General features: G+C 41.0%; 1 long non-coding RNA gene across 3 annotated transcripts in view; it reads left to right on the top strand.

The window, feature by feature from the left end:
• Positions 1-726: 726 nt before the first annotated feature.
• The window catches only part of LOC136292960 (uncharacterized), a 57,330-nt gene continuing 31,083 nt past the window's right edge, over positions 727-26,973 (top strand). For 2 of the 3 annotated variants that reach the window (XR_010722025.1, XR_010722023.1), the window contains exons 1-3: positions 727-804; positions 22,433-22,529; positions 23,745-23,817. This is a non-coding gene — a long non-coding RNA (uncharacterized lncRNA). Of the gene's footprint in view, positions 805-22,432; positions 22,530-23,744; positions 23,818-23,899; positions 24,544-26,973 lie in introns of those variants that run through there. The other variant, XR_010722024.1, reaches the window with a different exon arrangement.

The raw sequence follows: 26,973 nt of genomic DNA, 5'->3' as shown, positions 1-26,973 counted from the left end.
GGGGAGGGAGCCCGGCTGCCCCTCGGTGTGACTGGACAGCACCTGCGGGGAGAGGGAGCCCGGCTGCCCCTCGGTGTGGCCGGACAGCACCTGCGGGGAGAGGGAGCCCGGCTGCCCCTCGGTGTGGCCGGACAGCACCTGCGGGGAGAGGGAGCCCGGCTGCCCCTCGGTGTGGCCGGACAGCACCTGCGGGGAGAGGGAGCCCGGCTGCCCCTCGGTGTGGCCGGACAGCACCTGCGGGGAGAGGGAGCCCGGCTGCCCCTCGGTGTGACTGGACAGCACCTGCGGGGGGAGGGAGCCCGGCTGCCCCTCGGTGTGGCCGGACAGCACCTGCGGGGAGAGGGAGCCCGGCTGCGCCTCGGTGTGGCCGGACAGCACCTGTGAGCGGAGGGAGCCCGGCTGCCCCTCAGTGTGGCCGGACAGCACCTGCGGGGGAGAGGGAGCCCGGCTGCCCCTCAGTGTGGCCGGACAGCACCTGCGGGGGAGAGGGAGCCCGGCTGCCCCTCGGTGTGACTGGACAGCACCTGTGAGGGGAGGGAGCCCGGCTGCGCCTCGGTGTGGCCGGACAGCACCTGTGAGGGGAGGGAGCCCTGCTGCCCCTCAGTGTGGCCGGACAGCACCTGCGGGGAGAGGGAGCCCGGCTGCCCCTCAGTGTGACTGCACAGCACCTGTGAGGGGAGGGAGCCCGGCTGTCTCCCCATGGTGGGCACAGGTTCCTTGAGGAGCAGCAGCCATCTTGTAGTGGTGGATGCTGGCGGCTGAGTTGCCTGTCTGTAGTAACCACAGCCAGGAAGGACACACTGGGTAAGTCTTTTTTCTCTCTTTTTTAATCCTCATTTCATTGGAGTTTCTTCAGCACATGTCCCTGGCAGCACCTGCAAGCACCATTTCTCATCTCCTCTGCTCCTGCTTGCTGTGTGGGAGGTGCTGGCTGGGGTGGCTCTTGGAGGCAAGATGGGCTGAGGCGGGGAAAACTGGAATGGTGTGGATTACTATGGTGATTATTCCTTCAGAGAACAAATATTTCAGTCTAGAGGTAAATCTGGTCTTTCTGTCAATGCTTTTATATTTATGTGGGTTTTGTGGTTTATTTGGTGGTTTTTTGTGTGTGTGTGTGGGGGGTTTGTTTGGTTTTTTTGGTTTTTTGGCTTTTTGTTTGTTTTTGTTTTCGTAGTGCAGGAAAGTGTCAGAACAAATCATAAATAGGACCCAAGTGTTGTGGTTTCATCTAAATCTCATAAGAGAATTTCCCCAATGAAATAACTTGGTGACTCTTAAAATGCATATTCTTAGTCTTTCTGTCTCTCTTCTTGCTCCACCTAAGTTAATCAAATACACCAAGAATCTAGTTTTGAAGTTTCATTTATTATGGTCAAAAAAAGGTGCTTCAAATGCATCATCAGCACTCTAGCAGACTTCAGACAGAAAAACTGGGGAGAAAATATTAAGACCTTGATGCAGACAACTATTAACCTGGAACTTGTGATCTTGTCCTAATCAACACAACTGATGCCTTGACTGCTCTCCTAAAGGCTTGACTGCTCTTGGCTGTCTGTCTAGATTAAATGTTTGCAATTAACTTAACCTCTGCTGGGCACAAATGGTAGAAGGCCATGCTATCCAGTAGAGAGAAGCTGCAATATGAGACAGGTGAGTTGTGAGCTTTGTGCTGCCTCTGACTGCTGGTGTACTTTGTGCATGCTTTCTCCACCTCTCACAGTCTGCTGCCTACAGTGCAAGGCCCAACAAAATCCAAGAAAATTGAAAGAGTAAAGCAGGAATCTTCAGAAAGATGCAAAGAGATCAGTTTCTTGTTAGCTAACCTTACTATAAGTGCTTATGATACATGGTGATAAGGGGTACCAGTTTATCTCCTTGCAAACAGCAAAAGCTGAAATGGTTGTGCCAATTTGTTACATTATGAGTTGCTGATAAGAAACATTCATCTCTTCAGGATTTGCACACTGACTTGACCACAACTGCTGCAGTCCACTGTTGTACAAGCACTGTGCTGGTGGGTCTAAAATTCCTGCATGAAAACTTAACCTGAGCCATGAAGAGAACTTCAAGTTGCTCTGTGTTCCCAGTGATGTAGAACTGCTGAGGAAAAAATAAAACTGTTTTCCTCTATAAGTTAGTTAAGGATTTCTGCTGAGAGCTAAACCAATGTCCACTGATTTGTGCAAAGAATTGCTGTTTGCCCTTGTTTTGGTCTTTGTTTTGGCTGTTACCTGCTCTCAGTGTACCTGCTTCTGCAGCTCCTTCTTGTACCAGGGAGGCTGTGTGCTGTGCACTGAGATCTCCTGGTCCTCTTTACCCCTAAGATCACTTGTTAGACCAACAACAGGGAGAAACTGAACTGCTGGTGTCTCAAAATGTGCTTTGAGACAGAGCTCGTCCTCAGCTCCTCCAGAGGAGAGGATTATTTCAGCGTTATTTCAGTGCTGCAGGTCCTGGGGAGGGGTTATGAGGAGCAGTGCTGTTCTGCCATTAATCAGTAGTGTCTGCACTTCTGTGTACACATACATCACTTGACAGTCAACTATATACAATTTCTGCTAGTGAGTGATTGTTTTGCCACCTTAGCTTCATCCTGATGGTACAAAGCAGACAGAATCTGTACCACAAGCCAGACAGCACTTAATATATTGCCATTAGTGTCTGAACCATGACTGAAACTAGACTTCAACAGAAATAGATAGTCAAAGATGTTACAGGGGATGGGGCAGGAAGTTTTGCTGCCATAGGACTTACAAGATCAAAGCTGCTGTCTATTGGGTATTTTCTTTCCTGCTCTCTGTTCAGTGGTAAGTCTCCTCTTATATACTGCTTTTCTGAGTTACTTGTTTTTATTCCAAAGGTCTCCTGCATTTCCTGATGACTGGGAGATCTCAGCTGTTGTTCCAGACCCAAGCTGTATATCCTGCATTTAAAAAATCAAACTTTAGACTTGATTCCACTTAATAAAAAGCTTAGGAAGGTGCAGAAAAATCCTGAGGTTTTGCTTTAACTTCTCAACATGTTTTGCACATCTGTAAGCCCTAAAACTTTTCAGAATACTTGTCTAATGAACACCCTGTGTAATTGTAATGGCCCATCAGGTAGCTGCTACTCTCTTTGGAGATCACTTGTCTCCTCATGACTAAGGTGAGTTCCGTTCTCTTTTGCTGCAGTAAAGATCCAAAGACCCATTTGCAGATGCTTTGCATATTTAGTAGTGGTGAATATTTTTTAATAATTACAGTTTCATTTCTGTAATAGTTGTCATCCAAAGACCTTGAAATATTTTAGAAACTCAGATTTTTGTTTTCAGTTTAGGGGAGATGTGAAGCCATAGCTTTCAGTCACTTTAGCAGCAGTGAGTGCTCAGTTTCTCTGAAGATCAAGCTACAAATATTGACGTTTCACACTTTAATTAGTAAGTACTGTGAAGTCCTGATTGGTTTTCCTGAATATAGGTCTAAGATATATTTTTAAATCAATAGCATCATTAAAGGAAAAAGGAAAGGCTCAATTTTGCTTCCTCAGAGATGGTTCTGGGCAGACCTTAAAGCACCCTTCCAGTACCTCAAGGGCCCTACAAGAGAGCTGGAAAGGGACTTTTTGCAGGGCATGTAGTGCTAGGGTAAGGGGGAAGAGCTTTAAACTGAAAGAGGGTAGGTTTGATATTGGGAAGAAATTCTCTGCTGTAAGGGTGGTGAGACACTGAAACAGGTTCCCCAGAGAAGTGGTGGATGCCCCATCCATGGAACTGTTCAAAGCCAGGTGGGATGGTGTAAGTAATCTGATCCCATGGAAAGTGTCCCTGTCCATGGCAGGGAGTTGAAGTACATGATCTTTAAGGTTCCTCCCAATCCAAGCCATTCCATGATTCTTGTCTGAAGGTGAATTGGTTTAGAGCAGGCAGTTGATTCTGACAGGTGTGGGCCTAAATGTAAGAATTTTGTACAAAGAGTTAGCACTCTTAAGACATGTAGATGTGGCTCCTAGGGACATTGCTGGGACACTTGCTAGTGTTAGGTTGATGGCTGCACTAAATGAACTTAGTGTTCTTTTTCAACCTGAACAATTCTATGACTCTATGATACATTGCCTTTTTTTTTTTTCTTTTTTTTTTTTTTTCTTTTTTTTCTCAGTCCTAGTTTTAGGAGGTGGTCTTAAAATGCCCTAAAAAGCAATTAGATGCTGTCACAATCAAGTGTTTTAGTCTGAGGACTCTGAGAATGGTTAAAAGAATTATTTAATATATCTTAATGATTAAATAAGGTGTAAGATTAAAGACTTACTGGAGGCAAATGTGACAATAGTATGGCCACGGGAATGTTGGATTTCCCTCCTTTTTGGTGCTTTTGGGTAGTATTTTAGAATTGAAGATTTGAGGTTCAGATGTACTTCCAAATCTTTGAACCAGTATTGAGCCATTAAATGGTATGATAATTTAAAAGTCTCCTGAAGCCTTATATAAGACAGCAGTAGTAAAGAGATTGATTTTTTTTTTTTTTAAATTTAAAATCGAAGTTAGCAAATGTTCTATGAGCCAGACTGAAGTTGCCAGATCACAACACTTGTGATTTCAATTATCAGACCTCGACTACTGGGTAAATTAATAATAAAAAAGTCAAAGGGGTCTATAAACAGCAATCTGTGTCTCTTCCTCACAAAGCCCCAGTTTTCTTGCTAGGTTTAGCTGAAAGTACAAGAGTAAAATGTAGAAACAAGGAATTCTTTCGCAATAGAAGACTATTTTCTCAATATATATTTTAAGGGTACTACTTGGGAAACCCGTATTAAAAGAATGACCTTCACTCCTGGAGAGGAAGGAGCAGGATTCTCCCCGAATAAAGGAAGCCATTCTGCTTGCGGGTATTCAGTGCTTTTCCTCGCAGAGCTGGCCTGTGGTACGGGACGTTGAGGCACCAGCAGAGAGAGCCATTGTTTCACGGATGTCTGGAAAGCTGCATACACGGCACAACTTGCTGGCAGGGCACAACGCTGAAATGTGTGACTGTAAAAGCTCTCACAAATTTTAAAGGAGATAATTCTTGTAGAGAAGGATCTTCACTTTCTAAAGACCCGCCACCCCTCCCCACAATATCTGGACAAATTTGCACAAGGATCACCCAACATTAAAGGCCCAGATCCATGCATCAGCTGTTTTTATACTTCCTGCAACGTATAGGCTTTAATAACTTACCTAAGGTATATGCAGAGCTTGTCTCAGAAGAACTTATACTGTGGGGGTGATCTCGTGTGCCCCATGGGATGCTGGTCAGGAAAGGGCAGAGAAAGAAAGACATGAACTCCAAATCTGTAGTTATGAGTCTTGGAACTGATGTTGAATGTGGTGGGCTTCAAATTCATCGTAACAACATGAACTGTTCTTCCTTAAGTTGTCAGCTGCTGTTGAGAGTGACAGCATCGTTAGCACTGTTGGAAGTGGTGCATCCTTAGGTGGGGCAGCTGCTATCATCCTGCTCTGAGCTCTGAGAGTGTCCACCAGTCCTTTTTGGCATAAGACTACTGCAAGCCCAAGAAGGAGCACAGCATTCCCAGCTGTTCTGTTACCCATGACTATTTGCAAAGCTGAAATGACTCTATTTATTTTTGTTGGGATATGTGTAGTTGCTCAACAGCTTCTTGGTCCATAAGCAAAACCCTGTAAGAAGAATTCAAAGCCTGAACAAATCTCAACAGAAAGCTTGACTGAAGCTGGAACTTCTCACCTTGCTGCATGCTGGAAGCTTCCTGAATTCTTGACGTTGTGTGTTCTTAATTGGCAGAATTTCTCTTACTTTGCCAAACCTTTCTACTGTGGGGGTAATGAAATCTGAAACCGGGCAAGTTTAGCGTGTTTCTGAATTTCATCACAAATCACATCTCACACTTCTTATTTCTTGCCTGAGGGAGAAAAACTCCAGTATCTTTGTCTCCAGAAAGGAGGCAACGCCTGCATAGCTCCTCCATGCTGGCCGATTTTATTGACTCAGTGATAATTGAGGAAGGAGTCAGGTATCAGCTTGTGTGTGATGCTGGCACAGAGAGCCCTGCACGACCTAAGGCCGGCCCTGATGAGACAGCAAGAAAGAAGCAGTGATGGCAGCATGAAAAACAGCATTTTGCTGACATATCTTACCATTGTCACTGAAGGTTAAAGTGCAGAGGGAAGAGCAAAGAACTCACAGGTTGCTAAACAGAGTTCCTTTACATATGGAGTACTGACTTCAGGAGATCAACTTCAGGTATCCAGAATCAACAATATACACTAAGAAAAGCCAAACTAGTATTATGCAGGCTATGTAATAAAAATGCCAAAATGGAGAAGAGACTTTAAAAATGAGGATTTTTTTTCCAATTATAACCAGGACACAAAAAGGAAACTTCCTGAGACAATGTTCCTTTTTTTTTTTTTTCACATTTGTTTGATCCTTCAGAAGCTCTTCAACCTTGCATGAATTCTCACTAATATTTTTATATTTCTCACTAACATTTTACATTTTATTTCTTATTATTTCGTGTTGTAGTTAGTATGCAGATGACTTTTACACAGAGCTGAGTCGCTTCACACAGTATCAGGAACAGTAAAAGCATGTATACTTGCTGCTGTGGATGTTTAGGTCTTATTTGTCTTAGGGGCTGTGTACTTCTGCTGCCTTGCTGCTCCCGTCTTCCTCACTAGAAAAACTGCAGCTCAAGTCTTTGTTTGGTAGTTACTGTCAGTTCTACCAGCCATGCTGCTGCTTCTGTGGTGTCGTGCTGTCACCACTGTGCCTTGACATGGTGCAGCGTAGATTGTGATAATGCTAGGTATGATTCCAACACTAGCCTCAATCTGCTTTGAGGTAGTGGGCGGTATGTATTATATACAGATTTAACTAGCATCTTCCTTCTTCTCCCTGGAAGCTGCACTGCCTTCAAGACTACTGGTACTGAGAAAATTACCAGTGCTCGTCTGGCCAATGTGTAATTGGGAGGGAAAAATCTGTAGTTGTCCTGAAGTGTATCTGCAACAGTGCATAATGGGAAACACTCATGGAATTACAATAATGGAAGATTTCTCTAAAGTTATCTCAGATCAGTGGTTTTCTAAAGCATGCCACAAAAACAGTAGGGCCTATAATAAAAACTGTTTATTTACGTTACTGGGATCCTGCAATATTTTTGGTCTGTTGGGATGCACCTTATCTTTCTCACTTCTTTTTCAGTCTTTTAAATGCTTTCCCCCCTTGTATGACCTTAATGATTTGAGATTTCGAGTCTTCAGCAACTTCAGGTCCTTAGTACAGTATCTGCACTGCAGGAAGTAGTACTTTGCCTTGAAAGGTTTAGGGACTTCTTGGACGGTTGTTGTAAAGGGAAGAAAAGGAAAAGAAACTAACATAAAAATGAGTTCTGTGGAAACAGTCCTGGAGGGAGTTTTCAGAGCTGGGATGTACAGTTGTTACAGGCTTACTAACAAGAAATTCCATATATGTGGAGTTCAGAAAAGAGAAATCAACTGATCATGAGATGAAACCCATGCTGTGTGAAAAGGTGTGCTTTAGGAACTTCCCTGGTGTGAGCAATGGGTAGCCAGGAGAGTTGAGAGCTTTAGCTAACAAATGCTGGAGAATAACAGATAAGAGAGTGAAACTCCCTCACTAATGCACTGGACTGTTTTCTTTAGTGTTCAAAACAGCAGGAGAGAACTCGCCTTGCTTGGTGTTGGCAGTTCTGGCCTGATGCACACATGAAAGTTTTGTTCATGTAAAGTACAAAAGGGAACATGTGACTCTTTTCCATCAATTTCCTTTGATGAACTTCTCTCTAATCTGTTCCTTCCCTCTTCCTTTGGACTTACATGTGCCTGAAGCTAGGCCTAAGTTACTGAATGCTGCATTGGTGGCTTTCTGTGCCTGATCTGAGGTGATGGTAGGAAGAGGCTGAGCCTGCAGTGACCAAGCATCAACAACTGGACAGTAAGGACGTTTTATCCCACATCTGCACTTACCTGAGCTGTGGGACAAGGCTGAGGGGAACCTCAGCGTCACATGAAGATCACTGTTGCATAACTTTAAGCATTTGAGCAGCATTTCCTTAGCATTTGGGTGATGCTGAGTTTCTACTGAGTCAGTTTCTTGGAAGAGTTACCGCAGCAGTAAAAGCTGCTTAAGAGAAAATGGATCTGGCAACAAAAGCTCTGAACAACAGGTAACTGATCCTCTGCAGAAGGTAACAACAAAGGCAGGTGAAAGCAGTTAAGAATCTAGTCAGAGCACCAAAATTAAGTGGGGCATAGGAGAGTAGTTAGGGAGTTAATTAAGCTTTTCTTGTTCTTAGCAAGAAGTAGCTTTCAGATTTCATTGTTAACATTGCATGACAAACCCTTCTTACTCAGTTATAGGTGGTATCTGTTCCTTGATCCTATTTAAACAATGGGGAATTTAATTTATGTGTGACACTTAAACCCAACAACTAAGCTATTTTAAGACTCCACTCCATGAAAATGTGCATGGGATGACAACACGGTGTCTATCTTTATAGACTTTTATGAGAACAAGGGGACAAAATTTGTTTTGTGATGTCGGTTTTTCTGTTCAGAAAAGTCAAGGTATGTCTAGCTCTTTTTAAAAAGTATGAATTTCAGCTTTTGAGCTGCATTTGTAAAAGAAAACAATGTGGTTTTTTCTCAGAAAGTGCTGAACAGATAAAGTCAAGGGAAAAAAGGGAGGGCCAAACTTTCTTTGATTCAAGTCTTGAGGAATTAAATTGAGCATTAAAATAGATTTGTACCATCAGTGAACACTGCTAGGCTTAATGAGAAAGTACTGAAGCAGAATGACAGTTTCTTATTAACTCAACAAGACTGGTCTAGCTGTTTCCACATTGCTTTTGCTTGCTCATTAATGACCTTCTGCACTATAAAAGAACAGCCCAAACACTCTAAGCCCCTGGGAAGACCTTTTTATATGGTCTATCAGATGTTAAATGGCCTGCTAGCAGTGAAGAAACAACCCTGTGAAATGCTGATCAGAGTTTTTGTCTTGTTCTGGTGCCTAGACAAAAAACTAAAATTGATTAAATTGTCTACTGCAAGATAACAAATGCAGGTGACACGCTAAGCCCGAGTCACTGATGTCTGCACTTCATTCCAACCAAATCCAAGTTGACTTCAAAGTAATGGAGTCACAGCTGTAAGTAGCTGAGAAAAGATAAAGCTGTCAAACTTACCGTGGACACCACTATAAATGAGTGAACCTCCTGGAAGGAAAATGTTTGTCATTTACCCATCATTCTAAAAAAGTAGAAACTATAGCAGGAAGTGAAAATAACAGGGATGTGATTGTTTCCTTTGTGTGCTGGCTGGGTAGCTCAAGGAATTCTTGTGTCACAATCTGAGCAGCTTCTTGCAGCTAGAGCTAACACTGGATGGGTCTGCTTCATTAGCCTAAGCCTTACCTGTGCAGTCACTTCCCTGCAGCTGTGCAGAATTGCAGATAATTCCAGGTAGTGCCTGGCTCTGGGTAGGCAGATTTGCTGAAACAGGACTGCTCACTGGACTGGGAAGCTGATAAATCAGGTTGTGAACTTTTGGCAGTGAGTTAACTTCTTGTCTAGCCGTGTTTCACTGAGTTCAGTGGGCTCTACTCAAGCTTGTCTGTCAGTATGGGGGACTGCTGTGGTTGGGGGGAGCAGCTCACACAACTGAGCCTCAGGGTACTTTGAACTCAGTGCAGTGGAGCCTTCAAACGCACACCATTTTCTCCTCTGAGTGTTCACTGGGTTCTTATAGCTTGGTAAAGTAGAACTGAAAGCTGTGTTAATGGTTTTCAAACATAGTCCTTGACTTTGTCCAAAAGAAATCTGAGTCTGGAACAGTTTTTAAAAGATTAACTTCGAATTTTTTTGTTGGTTTTGCTTAGTTTTTGTTTTTTGTTTATCTGAGTTGGAAACTGGTGGATATGCAGGCAGTTACTTCAGTAGGCATCAGCACAAGTCTGTTGTATCAAGGAGTATTAAGGTACCTATATAAAATCAAAATAAATGCCTACACAATTCCCTTTGGACAGAGATTAATTATTTGACTTGATATGAAATCCCTGTCCTCTAGCCTGGAAAGCTTGCAGCTGTAAAAGGAATAGTATTTAATAATAGACCAAGACTTGATTTCAATGGAAGCATTGTCTGAGTAGGGACATCAGAGCTTGGTTCCAGAGCACTAGTTTAAAAAAAAAAAATAAAATAGCCTTTTTATTTATTGGGCACTCAGACTTGAAGACTCCCAGGTGCCTATTAGTCTAAGGGCTTGTCTGTACAGGAAAGTTAGTGTGCAATATGTTGGAATATGAATTTACAGTACACCAACTCCTCTGTGGTCCCCCTGTGTTTGGATATTTTTAGCACACAGTAATGGTGCCTTTCTCCATGGCAGTTCATTCAGCTTTGAAAATAAAATAAATCACATTCTGCTCAATGCCTGCGTGGTGAGTGAATGCCAAATAGCCAATGCCCTCTGAACTTGTACCTGAACTTCCTCCTCTCAGCTGGTACTAAGGATGATGTTCAGTGGGGTTCTGACTTTGTCCAGGAAGATAAATTTGATTTTGCTTACTTCTTTAGAAGGGAGAAAAAAAGTATGTTTTCAGAAGTCCATGTATTTCAGTTCTCAGTAAAGCTTTGAGCATGTAGCAGTTTAGATCAGAGGTTTCCAGTATGACTCTTTGAAAGAGTTATTTTCATTAATATTTTGCAGCTGCCACTAAAATCCTGTGTCCTTTGCCCAGCTGAAAGGTATGTATGGCTTTTTAGTGGATTACATTAAGGTTTATTTGAGGTTTGCTGTACTTTTTTACTTAGTTAGGTTTAAGCTCAAATCCATTAAAATAAATGCTTTTGCTGGCGTATATTGGTGAGGCAATATCACAGTGAGAACATGGAAGAGGAATAAAGGAGGGGGGACAGACATACAGGCACTAATCTTCAGGTTTTTGTTTGGTTTTTTGTGGTAGTGCTGAAGTTTGCTGTGTTTTGAAGTCAGAGGAAGGTGTAAGGCACCTGGTGGAGAACCCTCAGTTTGCTCATGGTTCTGGTTGTGAAAATTTGGCCAAAAAACCTGACTGTTGGTGAAGCTTTGAAAGATGGGATGATGTTTGTTTTTTCTCTTAACCTGGAAAGAAAAGTGCAGCAATGACTCTCAAGATAATATCTATTTTTGGGGAAAAGGGAAATAGGAGACAAAAATCTTGCTAATTCAGTCTAATCCATACTTAATCCATTCACTTTAACAAGTGAATTCCTTCACCCTTATTACTTTGAAAATGTATCAGCTTGCATGTAAACTTTAGGAACTGATGAGGAGTCTTGCACCTTTCACAGAATTGATGCTACCTTGTTGTTCTGCCTCAGGTATCCATGGAATGTCAGAGGAATGCAGGAGGGAACCAAAGTCCCACTTAATCTCTTTATCCTGCATTAATCTGAAACTCCCAGAGAGAGACAATCCTGACTTTGAGGCTCTCTGAATTCAGCATCAGTGCTCCTATTTCCTAGTAGAAAAATGAGGGAGAAATAAGTTACAGGTTCATGCACCTAACAAATGGTGCCACATGAATTAGGCTGAATTTCACACAACTTATTTTTAACTGGCTCATTTCCTGAGAAGGATCTACTTTGTCAGGTTCTGCTCTACTGTATGCTAAAAAGAAACACAAACACGTTAATGCTAAAGTGAATTACTGTCTTTTCCCCACCTCTGTAGTTAAACAAGTGAAAATTATTTTGTTCAGTTGGAGAACTAAAGGCTGAAAGAAGCACTGCTGCTTTGTTTGTCATATATATGTCTGTGGAGAGAAGATATAGAAATCTGATGGGAAAGCTGGGATCCTCACTGGGGAACTGTACCTGAAATCTACACATGCTGTTGTCTGCAGAGCACCTTTCTGTGGGAGTTCCTTCTTACACCCAACACCATAAGACTGAAGGAGAAGAAATGGGACTTAGATGTTAACCACAGTAAGTTGTCTTCATGGGATGACTGTGGTGAACCAGCCAACACTAGTTCTTGCTGGGGACTGGTTTGTGTGATGTTTGCAAACATGCAAGTTTGCAGCTAGAGCAGATCAGAAAAAAACCCACATCCTTTATTTCTGTCATTCTGGGAGAAGGTTCTCATCCAAGTCAAGTTGTGCCTTGACGAGCTGATGAAGTGCACACAGCTTTTCCCTGCCTGTGGCGTTTTTAAAGCCGTGCTATGCATTGATGTGATCACAAAATATTTGAGCTCATGATCGCCTGTGCTGTAACTGTGGTGAGGATAAACCTGAAGGAAGTATCTGCTCTTCATGCAAGGACAGCTTAGCTACAGGTAGGAACATCAGTGTTAGTGTAGTTAACCCTTTCTTTTCTTCAAAGGAATTGACTCCTTACTTAGCTTGTGTCTGACCTTGACCTTAAATGACTTGCACAGAGACCAAGGGGGAGACTGTCAGGCTGGGCCTTGCAAGCAGCCTGGCTCCTGATCCTCTGCTGGAGTCGCTAGACCAAATGTCTCTGTCCATTCATGCTGAATGAATTCTTAGTCTGTGTTACATTTCCTCCCTTGAATAATAATTGTTAATGAAAAGGAAAATGAGAGAACAAGGTAATGACAGATAGCACAGAGAAAACATTGGAAAGTGAAGAAAGAAATGTCTGGGAGTAATAACAATGCTGTTATTCCCATGTTAGTGATTCAAGAGCTTTCTGACTGCCATAGAAGCAAATCTGGTACTTGCTACAGTCTATAGAGATTTGAGCAATGCAGGGAAAATTTCAAAATTGGTCAGTAATGGCCCCCATGTTTGTTCTTAAGAGATGCCTTCCCTCCTGCATGGATGTGAGGTGGTCTCTGAGATGCAGAATGCTCCTTTGCGGGTTTAAACCTGTAGTTAATTAATCTGAAATCCTTCCTATCTGGAGTTACTGGTTAAGAGAGCTTAATAAATTACTGAGACACCGATCTCAAAGAAAATAGGCAGAACTCCCAATTATGTCATCAGGTTTATCTCTGCCGGGATTGCATGAATGTACCCTTAGTATCTACTGTAGCTCCACATTTGCTGTTCTTTTCACCCAAGCACAAATACCAGTGATTCTAGTAGGTCTTAAATCACTTTTTCCTTCAGACTGTGTGTTTTGTTGTAACTGTGTTCACCTCTGCTGCTCTCTCCCCTGTTTTGAGGTCAGTTGCCTGTGACAGATACTATGTTCTGTTTGGTATGTGCAGCTAATCACTTCTGATTTTAGAGAACGTGGTTTTAATTAGTTCTCTTCCTCTCTGGTTGCTGAACAGAGTTGGCCTCAGGTGGAATTTTTTAATTGTGCTATTGCTGTCTGTTACACAAGCTGGAGCTCTGTTTCATAGAGAAAATTTGAAACAAAAAATGAGATTCTTTTGTAGCAGAATTCACAGGACTGGTCAAACTTTAAAAAGTCATGTGAGCAGTTTTTTCACACATGTACAGTAATATGCACAGAAGTTCAGGGAGGTATTGACTTTCCTCTCTGTTTATTTGGTTTCACTACTTTTTAAAAATATTTACCAAATTATCTACTGACACATTTACATGATGCTGGGCAGTTGTGGTACTGGAATTGCCTATTTCTGCTACATCTTTAGGAACTGGTGTCCTGAGATATCTATGAGGAGCTCCAGGCTTTTCCTTCTCCTTTTTCTCACTGGCATCAGTTCTTATGTTTGACTGACCTCTGAGTGATTCGGTTTGCTACTTTGTTGGAAGATTTTTATTATTACTACTACTCTTATTATGATTTTGTACCTTTGCTTTTGTTTGTTTTGCTGGGCTAGCTTGCAGCTGCTGTGAAGCAGCAGTTACTGGAAGACCTGGCTGCTGATTTCCTTTGCTGTGTAATGCTTGGGGAAAACAGCAGCCTCTCAGCCAGTACAGGTGAGAGCAATTCTCTACAACTTCATGGGCATTTGCCAGAGTACATCACATTGTTGGAAGGTTTTGGGGTTTTCTGTTTGTTTGTTTTTGCTAAGACCTTGCTCTAAGCTATTTAAATACACTCTGGAAAAAGCTATCTGTAGTCTGAATACACCAGCCCCTTATCTATACAGCCTCCAGAATCTCCTATCTCCAAGGCCGTGGTTTCCAAGGTTTGGTAGGGTTCCTGTGAAGATAAATCACATCAGAGGCATGACCTTTATCCTTGGTGCTATTTAAATAGCTTAAATATCTATTGACTTCATGCCTTGTGATTTCAGTTGGTGAAAAGTGAACACCAAAGAAAGGAAGAGTTGACCGACAGTGTATCAGATGAATGATATCTTCATTTTTAGATCTCTACAAATACAGATGTCTTTTTTCAAAAAACTTCTCCCCCTAGCACTGTGTTGTAGCTGGCTGGTTTTGAGAGGGAATCTGTGCTTCCACAGGGAACCTAGCAAAAGGATACTGATTTCTGTTGTAGATGCTAAAGTTCTTGAGGGGAATATGAAGATAGGAGCAAAATACTTGTGAACCTTCTTTGTCCGCAAATAAATATTCCCTAGTGGTTCTTAAGAAAAATCTTTGAATCATTTCTCTAGGTAGTTCTGCACCTTTGTGGGGATTTTCTGTTGGAAGAGAGGGTGAAGATAAAGAAATGTATCTGCATTTGCCCCATAAAGGGCAGTAGACACAATATATTACAGAAATCTACACTAAAGTGTCTCTGTGTGTTTCCTTCACTACAGATTAAGGACTCCATGTCTTCTGTATTTACAGTATGGTCCCACTTTCATGAAACTGTGCTCTGGAACAATCTATTAATAAAAAACCCTCCTCTTTTTATATACAAAGACCTGTGGAAAAACTGTTTAATGTAAGCCAGTGTTATGCAATGCCTACTTGAGTTTGGAGTCAGTGCAAAACTGTAAGCAAAGACTGAATCACTCACCAGCACTGATGAGTTAACTCTGGCCTATTTACTGGACCGTTCAAAGATCAGAAACACCAAGAACAGTCCTCAACTGAGGCCTGGGGTTAAGGTGAGGAATTTTAAAGATGCATCCTCTTCTTTGGACTTGCTTCCCTATAGGAATATTCACCATGTATTTAGACTGCATAAAGTGGATTCTGTATTGTTCTTTACGTTCTGATAGTACTAAATATTATTGTTCTGGTGACAGATAAAACTCTGCAGCTGCATGATAGTATTAGGAGATAAGATACACTGTGGAGGAAGAGGACTTGAGTCTTTCTCATTCCTCTCACTCACATAAATGGTGCATATTCTTTTCTTCTTGTCAGGTCTCTCCAAAGACTAGAGTTTTCTGTGAAGATGACCAAAAGCGTTTCAGAGCCATGACATACTATGAATTGTACTTAATATCTGAATTATTAGAAATAGTTCTCATAACTGCAAGTAATAAAAGTTAGCTCCTGAATGTGGCCTCAGAGCCATCCTTTTCTGGGCTTTGGATGATGCTGTAAAGTCACCATGAGCCATTAGCTGCAATTTTGCACAGCAAATGCAGCTGCATTTCGCTAGTGAGGTGATCCCATCTACAGTCTGCTTTTATAGCCCAGGGTTTGCTTTTGTTCATGTTTTTAACATGCTTTGAATTAAATGGCATAGAAATTTCTATTATTCTAACATCTGTTCCTCCCTGAGAGTTTGTGTAACCTGAAGGAGCCGTGCACCTTTAAACCAACTCCAAAGCCTGCGTCCCTGTGTAAGACTGAAGAAATGCGTGGGTTGTGTTTCTGTAGTTCCACACTGCTGTTCCCATTATGTCTTCACTTCTCCATCAGCAGGGAAGGTCTCAACAAATCCTGTCAGTTTCTGAAAACAGTAGGTTTTGGACAGTGTTGAAAAGTCCGGGGGGTGGCCGTGGTGGTACAGTTGCAGATGAAAGAAAATATTCAGCTGGCACCCTGAGTCTCTCTTATGCTGACAAGGACATGAAAAGGTTTCAGGCTTTCTGCCATTTCTTACCCTAAGTGTAGCCTGTCCTTTTGATATTTATCCATTGTACTGCTTCTTGATCTGCTTTACCTTATGAAACTTTTCCAAGATGTCTTTTCACACTCCAGTTTCTTCTGTAAATTCCCTTTCCAAAGCTGTTACCCTGAGATATGGTAAACTCTCCCAGCTTGAAAGGAAAATATCTGTATTTTGTAATTTTAGAAGTATTGTGTACATTTGTGGTACTATATTATAATTAGTGTAAATAACATGGGAGTTTGTCTGGGATATAGACTTTAAGTGTTATATTCAGCCTGTGTTGGGGTGGGAAGCAGATTGCAGAGAAGTACCTGTCTGCTAGCTGTTGCTTACATAGAACAATCCTCACTATTTATTGCGATGGTCTGAAAGAAGCTTAATTATAAACCATTACATGGAGGTATAGCTTGTTTGGATGTAAAGCTTGTTCAGATGGACTGGCAGCCTGTGTGTAAAACGGGCCCAGGGCTGGAACAGCAAAATTGTTGCAGAGCAGGACTGAGCTGGGTTGGCACTGAGGTGTGGGAAGCTCATTTAATGCAAGTTGTAGCTGGTGGTATCAGTGCTTCCCTTTCATGAATGCAGTTTAACTTTGCTGCCAGCCTGGCAACTTCCCACTGGGATAATGTAATGCAGCTGCAAGATTATTTTGGCTCTGTGCTAACTCCTTCCCATGCCTTTTTTTAATAGTCTGTCTCCTGCCTTTCCCCATTCAGTCATAAAACCTTTCCTAACATTTGTTCTACTTTTAAGAGCTAGTAAGGGCATGGCAGTTGATAACAGAGCCAACACCCTTCCATAAAAATGCACTTTTCAGCAGTGAAATCTGCTGCCTTTTGGGGAATTTCAAGAGTTGATGCTGAGGAAACGTGTTTTGGTTTGTTCTCTTTCTCTGCTAGCCATCCCTCATATCACAAAGTTGGCTAAGATGCAGGTTTTTTATTTTTGTAACTATTTAAAAACTGGGCTGAGACTTTGAAATGGAATAGCAATCTAGCTTGCCTGAGTCTTGATCCACTTAAAATTATATGAAAAGGCCTGAGATCCACTCTTAGGAGACAAGACTTTTTCACTTTATTGGTCCTTCTATAAGAATCAGGGCCAAGTCTGGCTCTCTAGATACTTGACATGTAGTCTTGAGTGTTGGTTTAACCTCGTTGTCACAATTATTTTGTAGCAAAAGTAATTATTGATGTTGTAAGTCATGTATCAATTATGGTAGAATGAGATTTGTTGTTTTAATCATAACTAAAAGAGGTTCAATTCTATTGCACAGCTTCCCAGTTCTTACCCATCAATGCAAAAAATTTGAGATTATAGTTAAGCTTCTTACTTCTTTCATAGTATTAAACCCAGCTTTAAAATCAGGATTAGGCCCTCTTTCAAGGCAATGAGGAAATGATCAGAATCAGGGTAAGGCAAAGGTAGCGCTCTGCCTTTGATTGCATCCTGTTCAGAACCTGCAACAAAAGTCTCCCAACCCATCCTTTCTCATGTGATTATTTTCTTCTGGAATTTGACCTTTAAATAAAAATTTAAGTAATTTGGATTTCTTGTGTGGAAACCACAAATATGGAGGAATGTAAACTGTAGCAATGACAAATGTTAGTGTCTTCAGGGGCTGAAACAATAGACCAGGGTGGTAAAAACTCTCAGTTAATTCCTTACTTTTTAATGACACGTGAGGGGTCCAGGTAAAACTTTCAAAGAACCCAAACTGACCTCAGAGGGAAAGGAGACTGCTTTTGTGTATCTGCCCTTTTTTTTTCTTAGCAAGTAGGTGATGACTTCAGCTGCATTAGTAAGAACCATTTCTCTCTACAGCCAATGTGATAAATTGTTCCAGTTTCTCTTCTAAAGTTCTTTCTCTGTCCTGTCCTGACAAACCATTCTTGTAAAGGGAGATCTCTTTCTGCCTCTTTTGTTGGTGCCATTGTGTCACAGATTGTTTGGAGTGCCTTTTCAAGACCTGCGATTAAGGCCTGCAAAAGATCTGGGAGAATTTCTTTGTCTTGGTTTTTCCTGAGTCATCCGAGGGACTCACAGGCAGGCCCTGTTCTTTGCCTTGTGCCTTCCTGCTCTAGCCACCGTGGGGGTTAGACATGGAGACCCGGGCTAAGAGTTAAAATAAACCCTTGGGGGAAAGAAATTTTGGCATATAACATTTTTTCAGGCTTTCAAAAATACTGAGCGGCCTGCTGCTAGAGGCAAGCTCAGTGTCTCAGTGTCCTTCGGACCGACTGAATATTGGGAAATCCAGCTTTTGATTTGTTTCTTAAAAAAGGTTTGCCCCTGCCGTCTTGACAGCGTGGAGTAGGAAAGCAGCAAGAGGTTGTCAAAAGATGTGTATTGAAAATAACCGGTCAGCGTCTGGAGGGTGCCGGCGTGCAGTCAGCAGCGTGTAAAGGCAGACATCTGTAGGATGCTTTGGGTTCCAGAGATATTTTTATGAATGAAAGGTGCTTATGACTGGAATGCATGCTGAAATAGGCAGTGCTAATGGAATCTCTACGATCCCCTTATCTTCACCAGTTAATCTGCCCCCGAAGATAAATGTTTAATAACATCCCAATTTGGTTGTACTTGCTAAAGGTGATTGAACTAATGACCCATAATCCAATAGATCCATGTGTAGTGAATGACACTAAGGGCTCAGTCCTGGGCTGCCGATTTAGCAGGATGGCTGCTTAATTCACCACATTTCGCTGTTGCAGAACTTGCTCACTGATCAAACCAAATGATTTACCTGGCACTGAATGTAGTCCAGCCTTTCAGTTCTAAAAGAGCAACAATTTGTTTGTATGTATAAAAGTTAACAAAAATCTCACGTGCTCTTGGGAATCAGGAAATGTGTGTGTGAGAGGCAGAAATTTGAATAGTCGTTTTGTTATGCTTTGGTCAGATGTCAAATGTACATGGTAGTACTGCAAGCACGGACTTCTGATGCAAATACTTGTGAATATGGGTCTGAAATTTGCCTTGGTCAGTAATTCCTCTGCACTCAACTTTTTCCTGCAAACATTAGAGAAAGGTGGAACTATGGCTAAAGTAAATTCGTATCACACTTCAAACAAATACCTTAGAATTCTTTCTATTTGGCAAATGAAGTGCTCCTAATCACTTCAGTGGGAATCTGTCTGCCTTAAGGAATGCAGTATCTTGACCTAAGACCCCTGCTAACACTTACGTAATGAGACCCACTGAACCATGTGGGACTGCTTATGCACACGATTAATTTTATGGACAACTTTTTGCAATATGCAGCTCCAGGACAGCATTTATAACTGCAGTCATTGATTTTTGATTGCAAAGTAACACACTTCAATATTAGGTTAGAGGGACAGGGACCCCAGTTATGTTTTCCAGCTGCTTCACTGTGGATGGTCTTCTCCTTCTAATTGAACTCTTGTAGAAAATTGTTGCCTCCAGAAATCCTGAAAAATCTTCCAGTAGCTATTTACTCACAAGTTCTTTGTTAGATAGGAATGACTAGTCTTCATTCCAGGAACTTCCTGTAAAAAAAAAAAAAAAAAAAAAAAAAGCATAAATAAATAAGCCCTCCCACGCTTCTGCTGTCCCTCAAGTATTTGTTGCTAAGTTCTGGAGTTCAGAGTAATGATGACTGAAGTGGGTGAAACTGTGTGGGGAGAGAAATAACTATTTTTATGAGATAATTTTCTTAAGACTTTTTCTTTTCAAGCATTGCTCGTAAGTTTGATGTGTTTTATTGCCAACTCTTTACATAAGAACAGTGTTGAGGCAACTGATCCTCATACCTCAGCTTGTATTCTCAGGTTTTACAGCCTTGTCAGTAGTACCTTACTGAAGATCTGGACTGAACAGCGACTGCTAGAAATAATCTTCCCACTGTTACTAAGTAGATTTTAATTTAGTAGTTTGAGAGACTGAGTGAAGCTCCAGGATGGGCACAGCAAAACAGTGAGAGCAAAAAAGATACCTTTCACAGCCTGAGAGTTCTGTTCTGCACTTATGGTGATAATGCCTGATGCATCAGAAAGTTTGCAGTAAAACTGAAGCATTTCATGTACTTGATTTCAAAGGCTTCACTGTATACACTTATTTAAAAAATTGTGAGTATATAAAACAAGCTCAAGGCAAGAAAGAGAAGTAGCCTAAACACACAATATTGTTCTTCTGTCCCCTTTTTTATCCTTGCACTGAATCAGACAAGTTTTCACCTTCTAATCTTTGTGTAGGATCACACACAATTTCCAGTGTAAGCATTCTTGCTTAAACCTCTATCTTAAGGTCCATTTTCCTGCCCACTACCCTTCATACAAGTCCATGTTTCTGCAGGGGAAAATCTGTAGGGAACAGCAGGTTGGCCCATTAGACTGACTGATATAACTGGGAGGAAAGAGAATAAATAAGCTTTTGGACCTGCAAGTCCTTTTCCAGGTCTGCTGATTACCTACCTGCTTAATGCAGTTTTTGTTTATGTTTTCTGATAAATGCTTTGTGTTACTTCATACTGAATTTTATAAGATGTGGCTTGTACCTTATTACTCATTTGTTCTGTCAAAGAGATTTCATGTGAATATCTGTGAAGATTGGATCCAGTTTTAAAAGGTAGTTCAAAGCCTTCTACAGTGAAACTGAGAGCATCTGATCAGGGCCTGTGTAGTTCTCTTTATACTGCTTATAAAGTGAGCTTTAGTAGCATTATTGTTTAAAAATCAAAATCACAAATGCAGTAAGCAAGCAAGCTAGACTGGCTAGGCTGACAGCCCCAGAAACAGAAATTAATTTGTTTTCTCCCCCTTAGATGGGAGCCAGCATAAACAGTGCCAGGTCCCAGGTACACAAACCTACTGCTGTGTGAATAATACCTGAAGACAGGATAAGTGTCCACGTGGATCTTGGACTGCTTTGATGGAACAGTGGCAGAGCCAGTTGTGTGGTGGGAGGCTCAAGGATGGGACTGGCCAGGGTCCAGGAAAGTTCATTCTGGTGAAATAAAGATAGTGGCATGGAACTCTTTGGAGAGTCTGCCCCCTCTCTCCTGTGTGTGCAGGCAATGCCAGGGGTAAGTTGAATTTTCTGTGTTTCTTTTGGAGGAGGCTAAACTGAGAGATTTGGTTATCAGCTGAGGGAAAGCAGCTGCCTCCAGCTGTCTCAGTGTGCTTACACAGGTGGGCTCCATAGTTAAAGCATTGGCTGCACTGTCCCAAACTCCTACAGGAATGACTCCGAGCTCTAGCTGGCCAATTTTAATGTGTCAGTTGATGAAGACAGCTTGCCCTTCACCCTTTTGTCTGAGTCCTCTTTACTTCTCAAATTCTTGCATAAACTCACTTGTTTCATCTTGTGTGATAATCTTCAAGTGATGCTGTGAAAGTCAGGAATAACTTGAGAATTCTTCCAGCCTTCCTGCCTTTTTTTTTTTTTTTTTTTTAAAAGTCTACTTACTAGTGAGTAGCTTGCCAAAGCTGCCCAGACTTTTAAGGAGGCAGTAGTGTAGCTTTTTAGTTCTAAACGGAATGTCATATGTTGTTTCTTTATAATACAGAATTAAAATAACATCAATTATAATTTTGTGCCTTTTCAAGTATCTATACCTTTTCTGCAACCTGCTAACATTAATAGGAAATGCAAAATGATCATATAAGAAGTCGGTTCTAATTATAAGCATATTTTTATTCATATAAAGCACTGTTCTAGTCACCTTGAAATTTCCCTCCAGAGAATGGCTGCTAAAAATTTCATGTGCTTTTGCTCTAAAATACTGGATTGCCCTGTAGCTGATTATCCTGTAACAGTAAATAGAAAGACTTTGCCTTATATGTGGTACAATGAGGAAATTCTTGATATTCTTGTAGACCAGTAGCATTAACATTTTTGCAGTAAGAGGGCAACTTGATATCTGTGACCTGTTGACTCTTACTTGTTTTTTAAAAAAGTCTTCAAAAATCCCTTGTGAATCTCTTGGTTTGAATGGAAAAAAACCCCAAACCCTCCACTGTTCTTTAGTAGAGACTGTTTCTGAATACTTAAAAGCTGTGAAGAAAATTGGAACAGCTTTCTTATTCCTACTCAAAAGAAAATCTATGTTCAGACCACAATTAACCTGCAAGCCAGTTGTTTTATGATGTTGACTCTAGTTTACTTGGTTATTCCGTGACAAATCTGGTAGGATTTTTTCCCCTCAAATGAAGTTTTGATGCAGTTTGACATAAAATTCAGGTACTCTTTTTCACACATATAGAATTACTAAACCATAAGCAAATAATTGCAAATATAAAATCATTATGTCAGGAATGGACATCATTCTGTAGAGTTGACAGCTGTAGCATCTGAAGGCAAAAAGCATTATCTGTGCAGTCTCCTTGACTTCTAACGTCCATTCAAGATCCTTCACTGCTGGAAGGAAGGATCCTACACTGTTACAGGAAGGCTTTAAGTTTTAAGGAGCTTTTCACTAATGGAGATGTTCTTGCTTTTTTAGGTGTCTTTGAATCCTGCAGAAACTGAGTGGCTTCTTGCTGCAGAATAGAATATGGAAAGTACTGAAAGCTGTATATGGCTGAGATCCATGTACAAAGGTACAGGAAGGTAAACTGTGATGATAGCAATATCTTGGCCCAGAAGAGTGGTAAAAATAGGATGATACACGAACTGAGAGAGAACCTGCATCAGGTGGGCTTTCCTCTGAATCACAGTGTGAAAGAGAAGAGACCATACAAGAGTTCTTTGCAGGGAAAGTCTGCTTTGATGACCAAAGAATTCTGAATGGCAAATGTGTGTCACAAATGTGCCGTGTCATCCTGTGGTGTTTGAGTGCTAGACTCTGAAATGGCCATAGTGTAGTCCCAAGGGAATAATGCAAATGGTTGTTAACAAATGTATAGTTAAGCGGACTATTTGGACAGAAACAGCTAAACTATTTCAGTCCCACAAAGAGATGAGTGGACTTAAGATGTTGCTTAAGATAAGTGCATTTCAAAGAGGAGGTGGTGCAGAGGCTTCAAAAGGTCTCCAGAGGATCACCTGAGGGTCTCCTTACCTTCCTGCACTAGTGGCAATTTTACCATTTGGTTCACAAGACCAGGATTTTGCCCTGGGAGTTCTGATCTGATAATGAAGACAATATGTGCACTATACACAACTTTTAAAGTATTCTGGTCACTTATTTGTGTATCATCACATTTTACCTCATTAAATATTATTGTTGAAGTTCTTGATTTTAATTTATTATGGGAATGCTGATTTCCATATTTGTTATTTATTGATATATCTAATGTAGTTTGGGGAAAAGATCTGAAATGTAACTCAACATTTTCAAATGTAACTTAACAAATAAAAAGCATTCCAAAATTATTCCTGTTATAAATTTTGGGTCCTTGAACACTTGATATACCTGCAGGGTTTTTTTGGCTGTTATAGAACTTACATGAATAATCCTTGTAACTGAAAATCAGTGAAATATTGGGGTTTGTGGCTTGTAATTTTTTCAACACCTAAAACCTCTTCTGTTGTAATGTATTATTCCAACAGTAAACACAGGGAAAAATTTAGAACACTTGCTTGCAAAGCTGAAATGTGCTCACATATTGGAGTAGACACCTGACGTCTTTTGATTAATAAGGGGATTTTTTTATTATTATTAGTTTACCTCATGCCGTTACTGTGAAAACCCCTCAAATTTAGTCAAGTTATAAGCCTTTGAGAAATTTCTGTTTACATAGTCCAGTGATGTTTGTAAATGTGAGTTGGAGAAAATCCATTAACTGCTTTGCTGTGTCTTTTGTCTTGCTCAGGATTGCTTCTCATGGAAGGGTGCTTTACCCAGCCAGCTGTTACTATTCATATGCACGTAAGACTTTGAAATTGGTGAGTTACAATTTAATGCACTTTTTAAAGATGTTTAGTAGCAAATGGTAAGACAGTGGTGCTTTTTGTTTTTGCATTTCAGAGCATCAAGGGTCTAACCCAATTTCCACTGTGGTCCAGAGTACTTTTCTACTTGGGGTTGTATCCCAGTATCTAAAGAAGGCACACCCTGTTGTGGTTTATTACTGCAGTTTAAAAATATTTGAATGGTTGTAGGATCTTCACTTCTATGACCAGGCATCTGATAAAGACCTGTCTCTTTCTTTTTTTACTATCTCAAACAACATTCTGCAGTACTAATCCTGCCTGCAAAATAACATTCATGCTTAATAATTTTACACAATGTCAGATATCTTCAGCTGTAATTATGGTTCAAAATGGTTTAAATGGTGGCAGAGGTATTACTTTGGCAAATACTTATCCTCCAAGCCTTGTTTTTAGAAGAAAGAGCTACTGCTGTTTGCATTCACGTTTTTAAGGTGCTATACATGTGACATTTCTTATCGAAGGGGACAGTAACAGTGTGCTAGAGGTTTTTTTCCCTGTTCATTTAAGAGAGTTGTTTGAAACCTTACATTGTCTCTTCCTAAAATAGATGTTTTTCACAGGTGTTCTGCTAAACAAATATTGCTGGGAGGTTTCTAGGGGGATTTTTTTTTCTGTTTTTAAGCTACATTAATAAGGCTTGGTCTTTTTGGTAATACAGCTTTAACCTGGAACATAACATCGAGCAACAGAAATGTATATATTGTGATCTGAATGAGTTCTTTCCCCCAAATACAGTTAGAGCATATGTTCTCATCCTGTGCAGTCTAGAGGATGGCTGGTTGCGTGCTGTGAGATTTGGGTAAAGAGGCTGTCAGTGCATTTGCCTGTCATGAGCCTGACTTCATTTATGCAACAGAAATGAGATGCTTTCTCATGCTTAGAGTGAGAGGAGTATCTATGCTCTCCCTTTGAATTCTTTTGAAAGAATTTGAAGTCTTTAAAGGATACTTCATTTTATTCAGAAAAGTGCTCTGTGATTAACTGATCTGTAGCTCATACAAGGCCCTCATATCAAATACAGAAGATGTGCAGTTGTTCTTTGCTTCTGAAACCCACTGCAAGAGACCAGAGGAGAATAATTATTTGTGAGGAGGTAGCTGCTTGCAGGTAAAGGTTGTCTTCAGCAGGACCTATGGAAAGTGATATTCATTTACTTTGACTCCAGTTCTTCTCTGTGTGTGGGGTCAGGCCACTAGAGCAAGACTGACTGAGAGGCAGAAAGTTCATGAGTTCAAAAGTGTTTCCCTTCTTTATGGGATAAGAAAAAATATGCAGTTGATCCTTCATAGGCACAAATACCCAGGTAACACGGAAGAATGTGCAGAAATCATATACAAGTTGTGAAAATGTTGACTATCACTTACTGTAGAACTTTCTTTGAATCATAGCAAATGCATAAATGGTTTTGTAAGAAACTTAGTAAAAATAGACTTCCTGACTGCCAGCTTTGCACACTGCCCAAGAAAGTAACAAAGTTCTTGTTACACTGCACCATTTCCCCTACCCCACTGAGTTTTCCCTGTAGCATTTGTGGGTGGAACATGAACTGTGTGTGTAACTGCAGGCATAATTTGACCTTTGAGACCTTTACCACTGCAAGTAATACAAGAAAAGTCACATTTGATGTTCAGGTACCAAACCAAGTACCTGATGAAATTTGAAAAACACAGTTAAAGAAAACATATTTTTTGCTGGCACATGGCTTTGCTGCATGAACTGCCCTGGCTTGTCCTGTTAAAACTTAGAGCAAACCCTTTTACCAGTATAAGGAGGCAACACAGAGTATGTGTCAGTACAGTGGCAGGATAATGCCAAATACCAGCGAAAGAAAGAAGGAGGGAAAATGTTGTTTTCCTCAGTGAGTTTTTCCCTTTCTTGCCAAGATTTGCCAAGCTCTGCACATTGAGCATTGGATGTGCCAGGATTTTACGTACTTTGCAATGTGGCAGCTTTTACCAGCCCTGCTTTCATCCATTATGTGGCTGAAAGCCCTGCTGGCTTCCGGCTTCTCACGCAATCCCCTCACTTCCACACCAAAAGTGCCAGGTATTTTACCTGGCACGTGACAGCCTGTACCAATGGAGCTGTTTCTGGGCTTGCTGTGTGCAAGATGCTGTGATCTGTCCCTCAGGCAGTTCTGTGCATTTGGGTTCAGCACTGAGCTGGGCTGGGGTACTCTGCCTTGTGCACTGCAAAGAAGGAAAAACCCAAACCCATGGCTGGATGCCCTACAGCTGTACTAATGGGAATATTGGAATATAAAAAGATGTGTATATATGGTGTATATAAAGGAGTTCTAATCCTCTTGGGTTTCCTGCTTTTTCATTAGCATCTGCTCCATGTGAACTTACAGAAATAAATCCTCACCCTGTTTCCCCTCCGCATACAAGTAAAAAAAAACCCAGTTCCTAAAGTTGCCAGGACTCCTACTAAAAGTATCACATTAGTCTCCATAGGTTAAAGAAAAGGAGTAATTACAGATTCCTTTCATAGGGCAAATGTACAGCAGTGGCTTTACTTTCTGCTCTTCCAGAAGGGCACATTGTGCAGTCCCCTCGGGGACAGCTTTGGGAGTCCTGTCTGGAAGGATGTCACTGCTGCTGGGAGCTTTAACACTGGGCCTGCTCTCCTGGCATGCCAGATCTTTCTTTAAGCTATAGGTGGCAGGAGACCTAATGCTGGAATTGTTATTTTTGGGTATATATAGCTCATCATCTTCAGCAGAAAGGGCGTAGCAGAGAAAATAATGAAATGCTGCATAAAATGGATACACTTCTAAACAGGAAAAACAAATAACTAAATAATCCAATGAGGGCGTTTTAAAAATTAATAAATATGTAAGGTAACTTGGGATTTCCACACAGCTAATCTCTATCCGTGGCTATTTCATCAATCTCTACTTTTGCAGGCATTAGCAGGTGGTGCTTTTTCTTTAACAATTAATGATCTGAAAAGATGAGCATTTATAGTAACTTAATAGAGATTCAAATAGTGTTTGTTAAACAGAAGTAACAATTGTGGTATTATTGCAAATTTTAACTCATGGATCTGCTACTGGATTTATAGGAGCATGTAGAAAGGTATTTTTTATAGTATCCTTTAGAGAAT

Source organism: Chamaea fasciata, unplaced genomic scaffold (assembly GCF_029207755.1).
Source record: "Chamaea fasciata isolate MVZ Bird 193981 ecotype frontalis unplaced genomic scaffold, bChaFas1.0.hap1 SCAF_8, whole genome shotgun sequence".
Taxonomy (NCBI): Eukaryota; Metazoa; Chordata; class Aves; order Passeriformes; family Sylviidae; genus Chamaea; species Chamaea fasciata.
The sequence above is the reverse complement of the archived record's forward strand: the minus strand, read 5'-3'. Positions and strand labels throughout refer to the sequence as shown.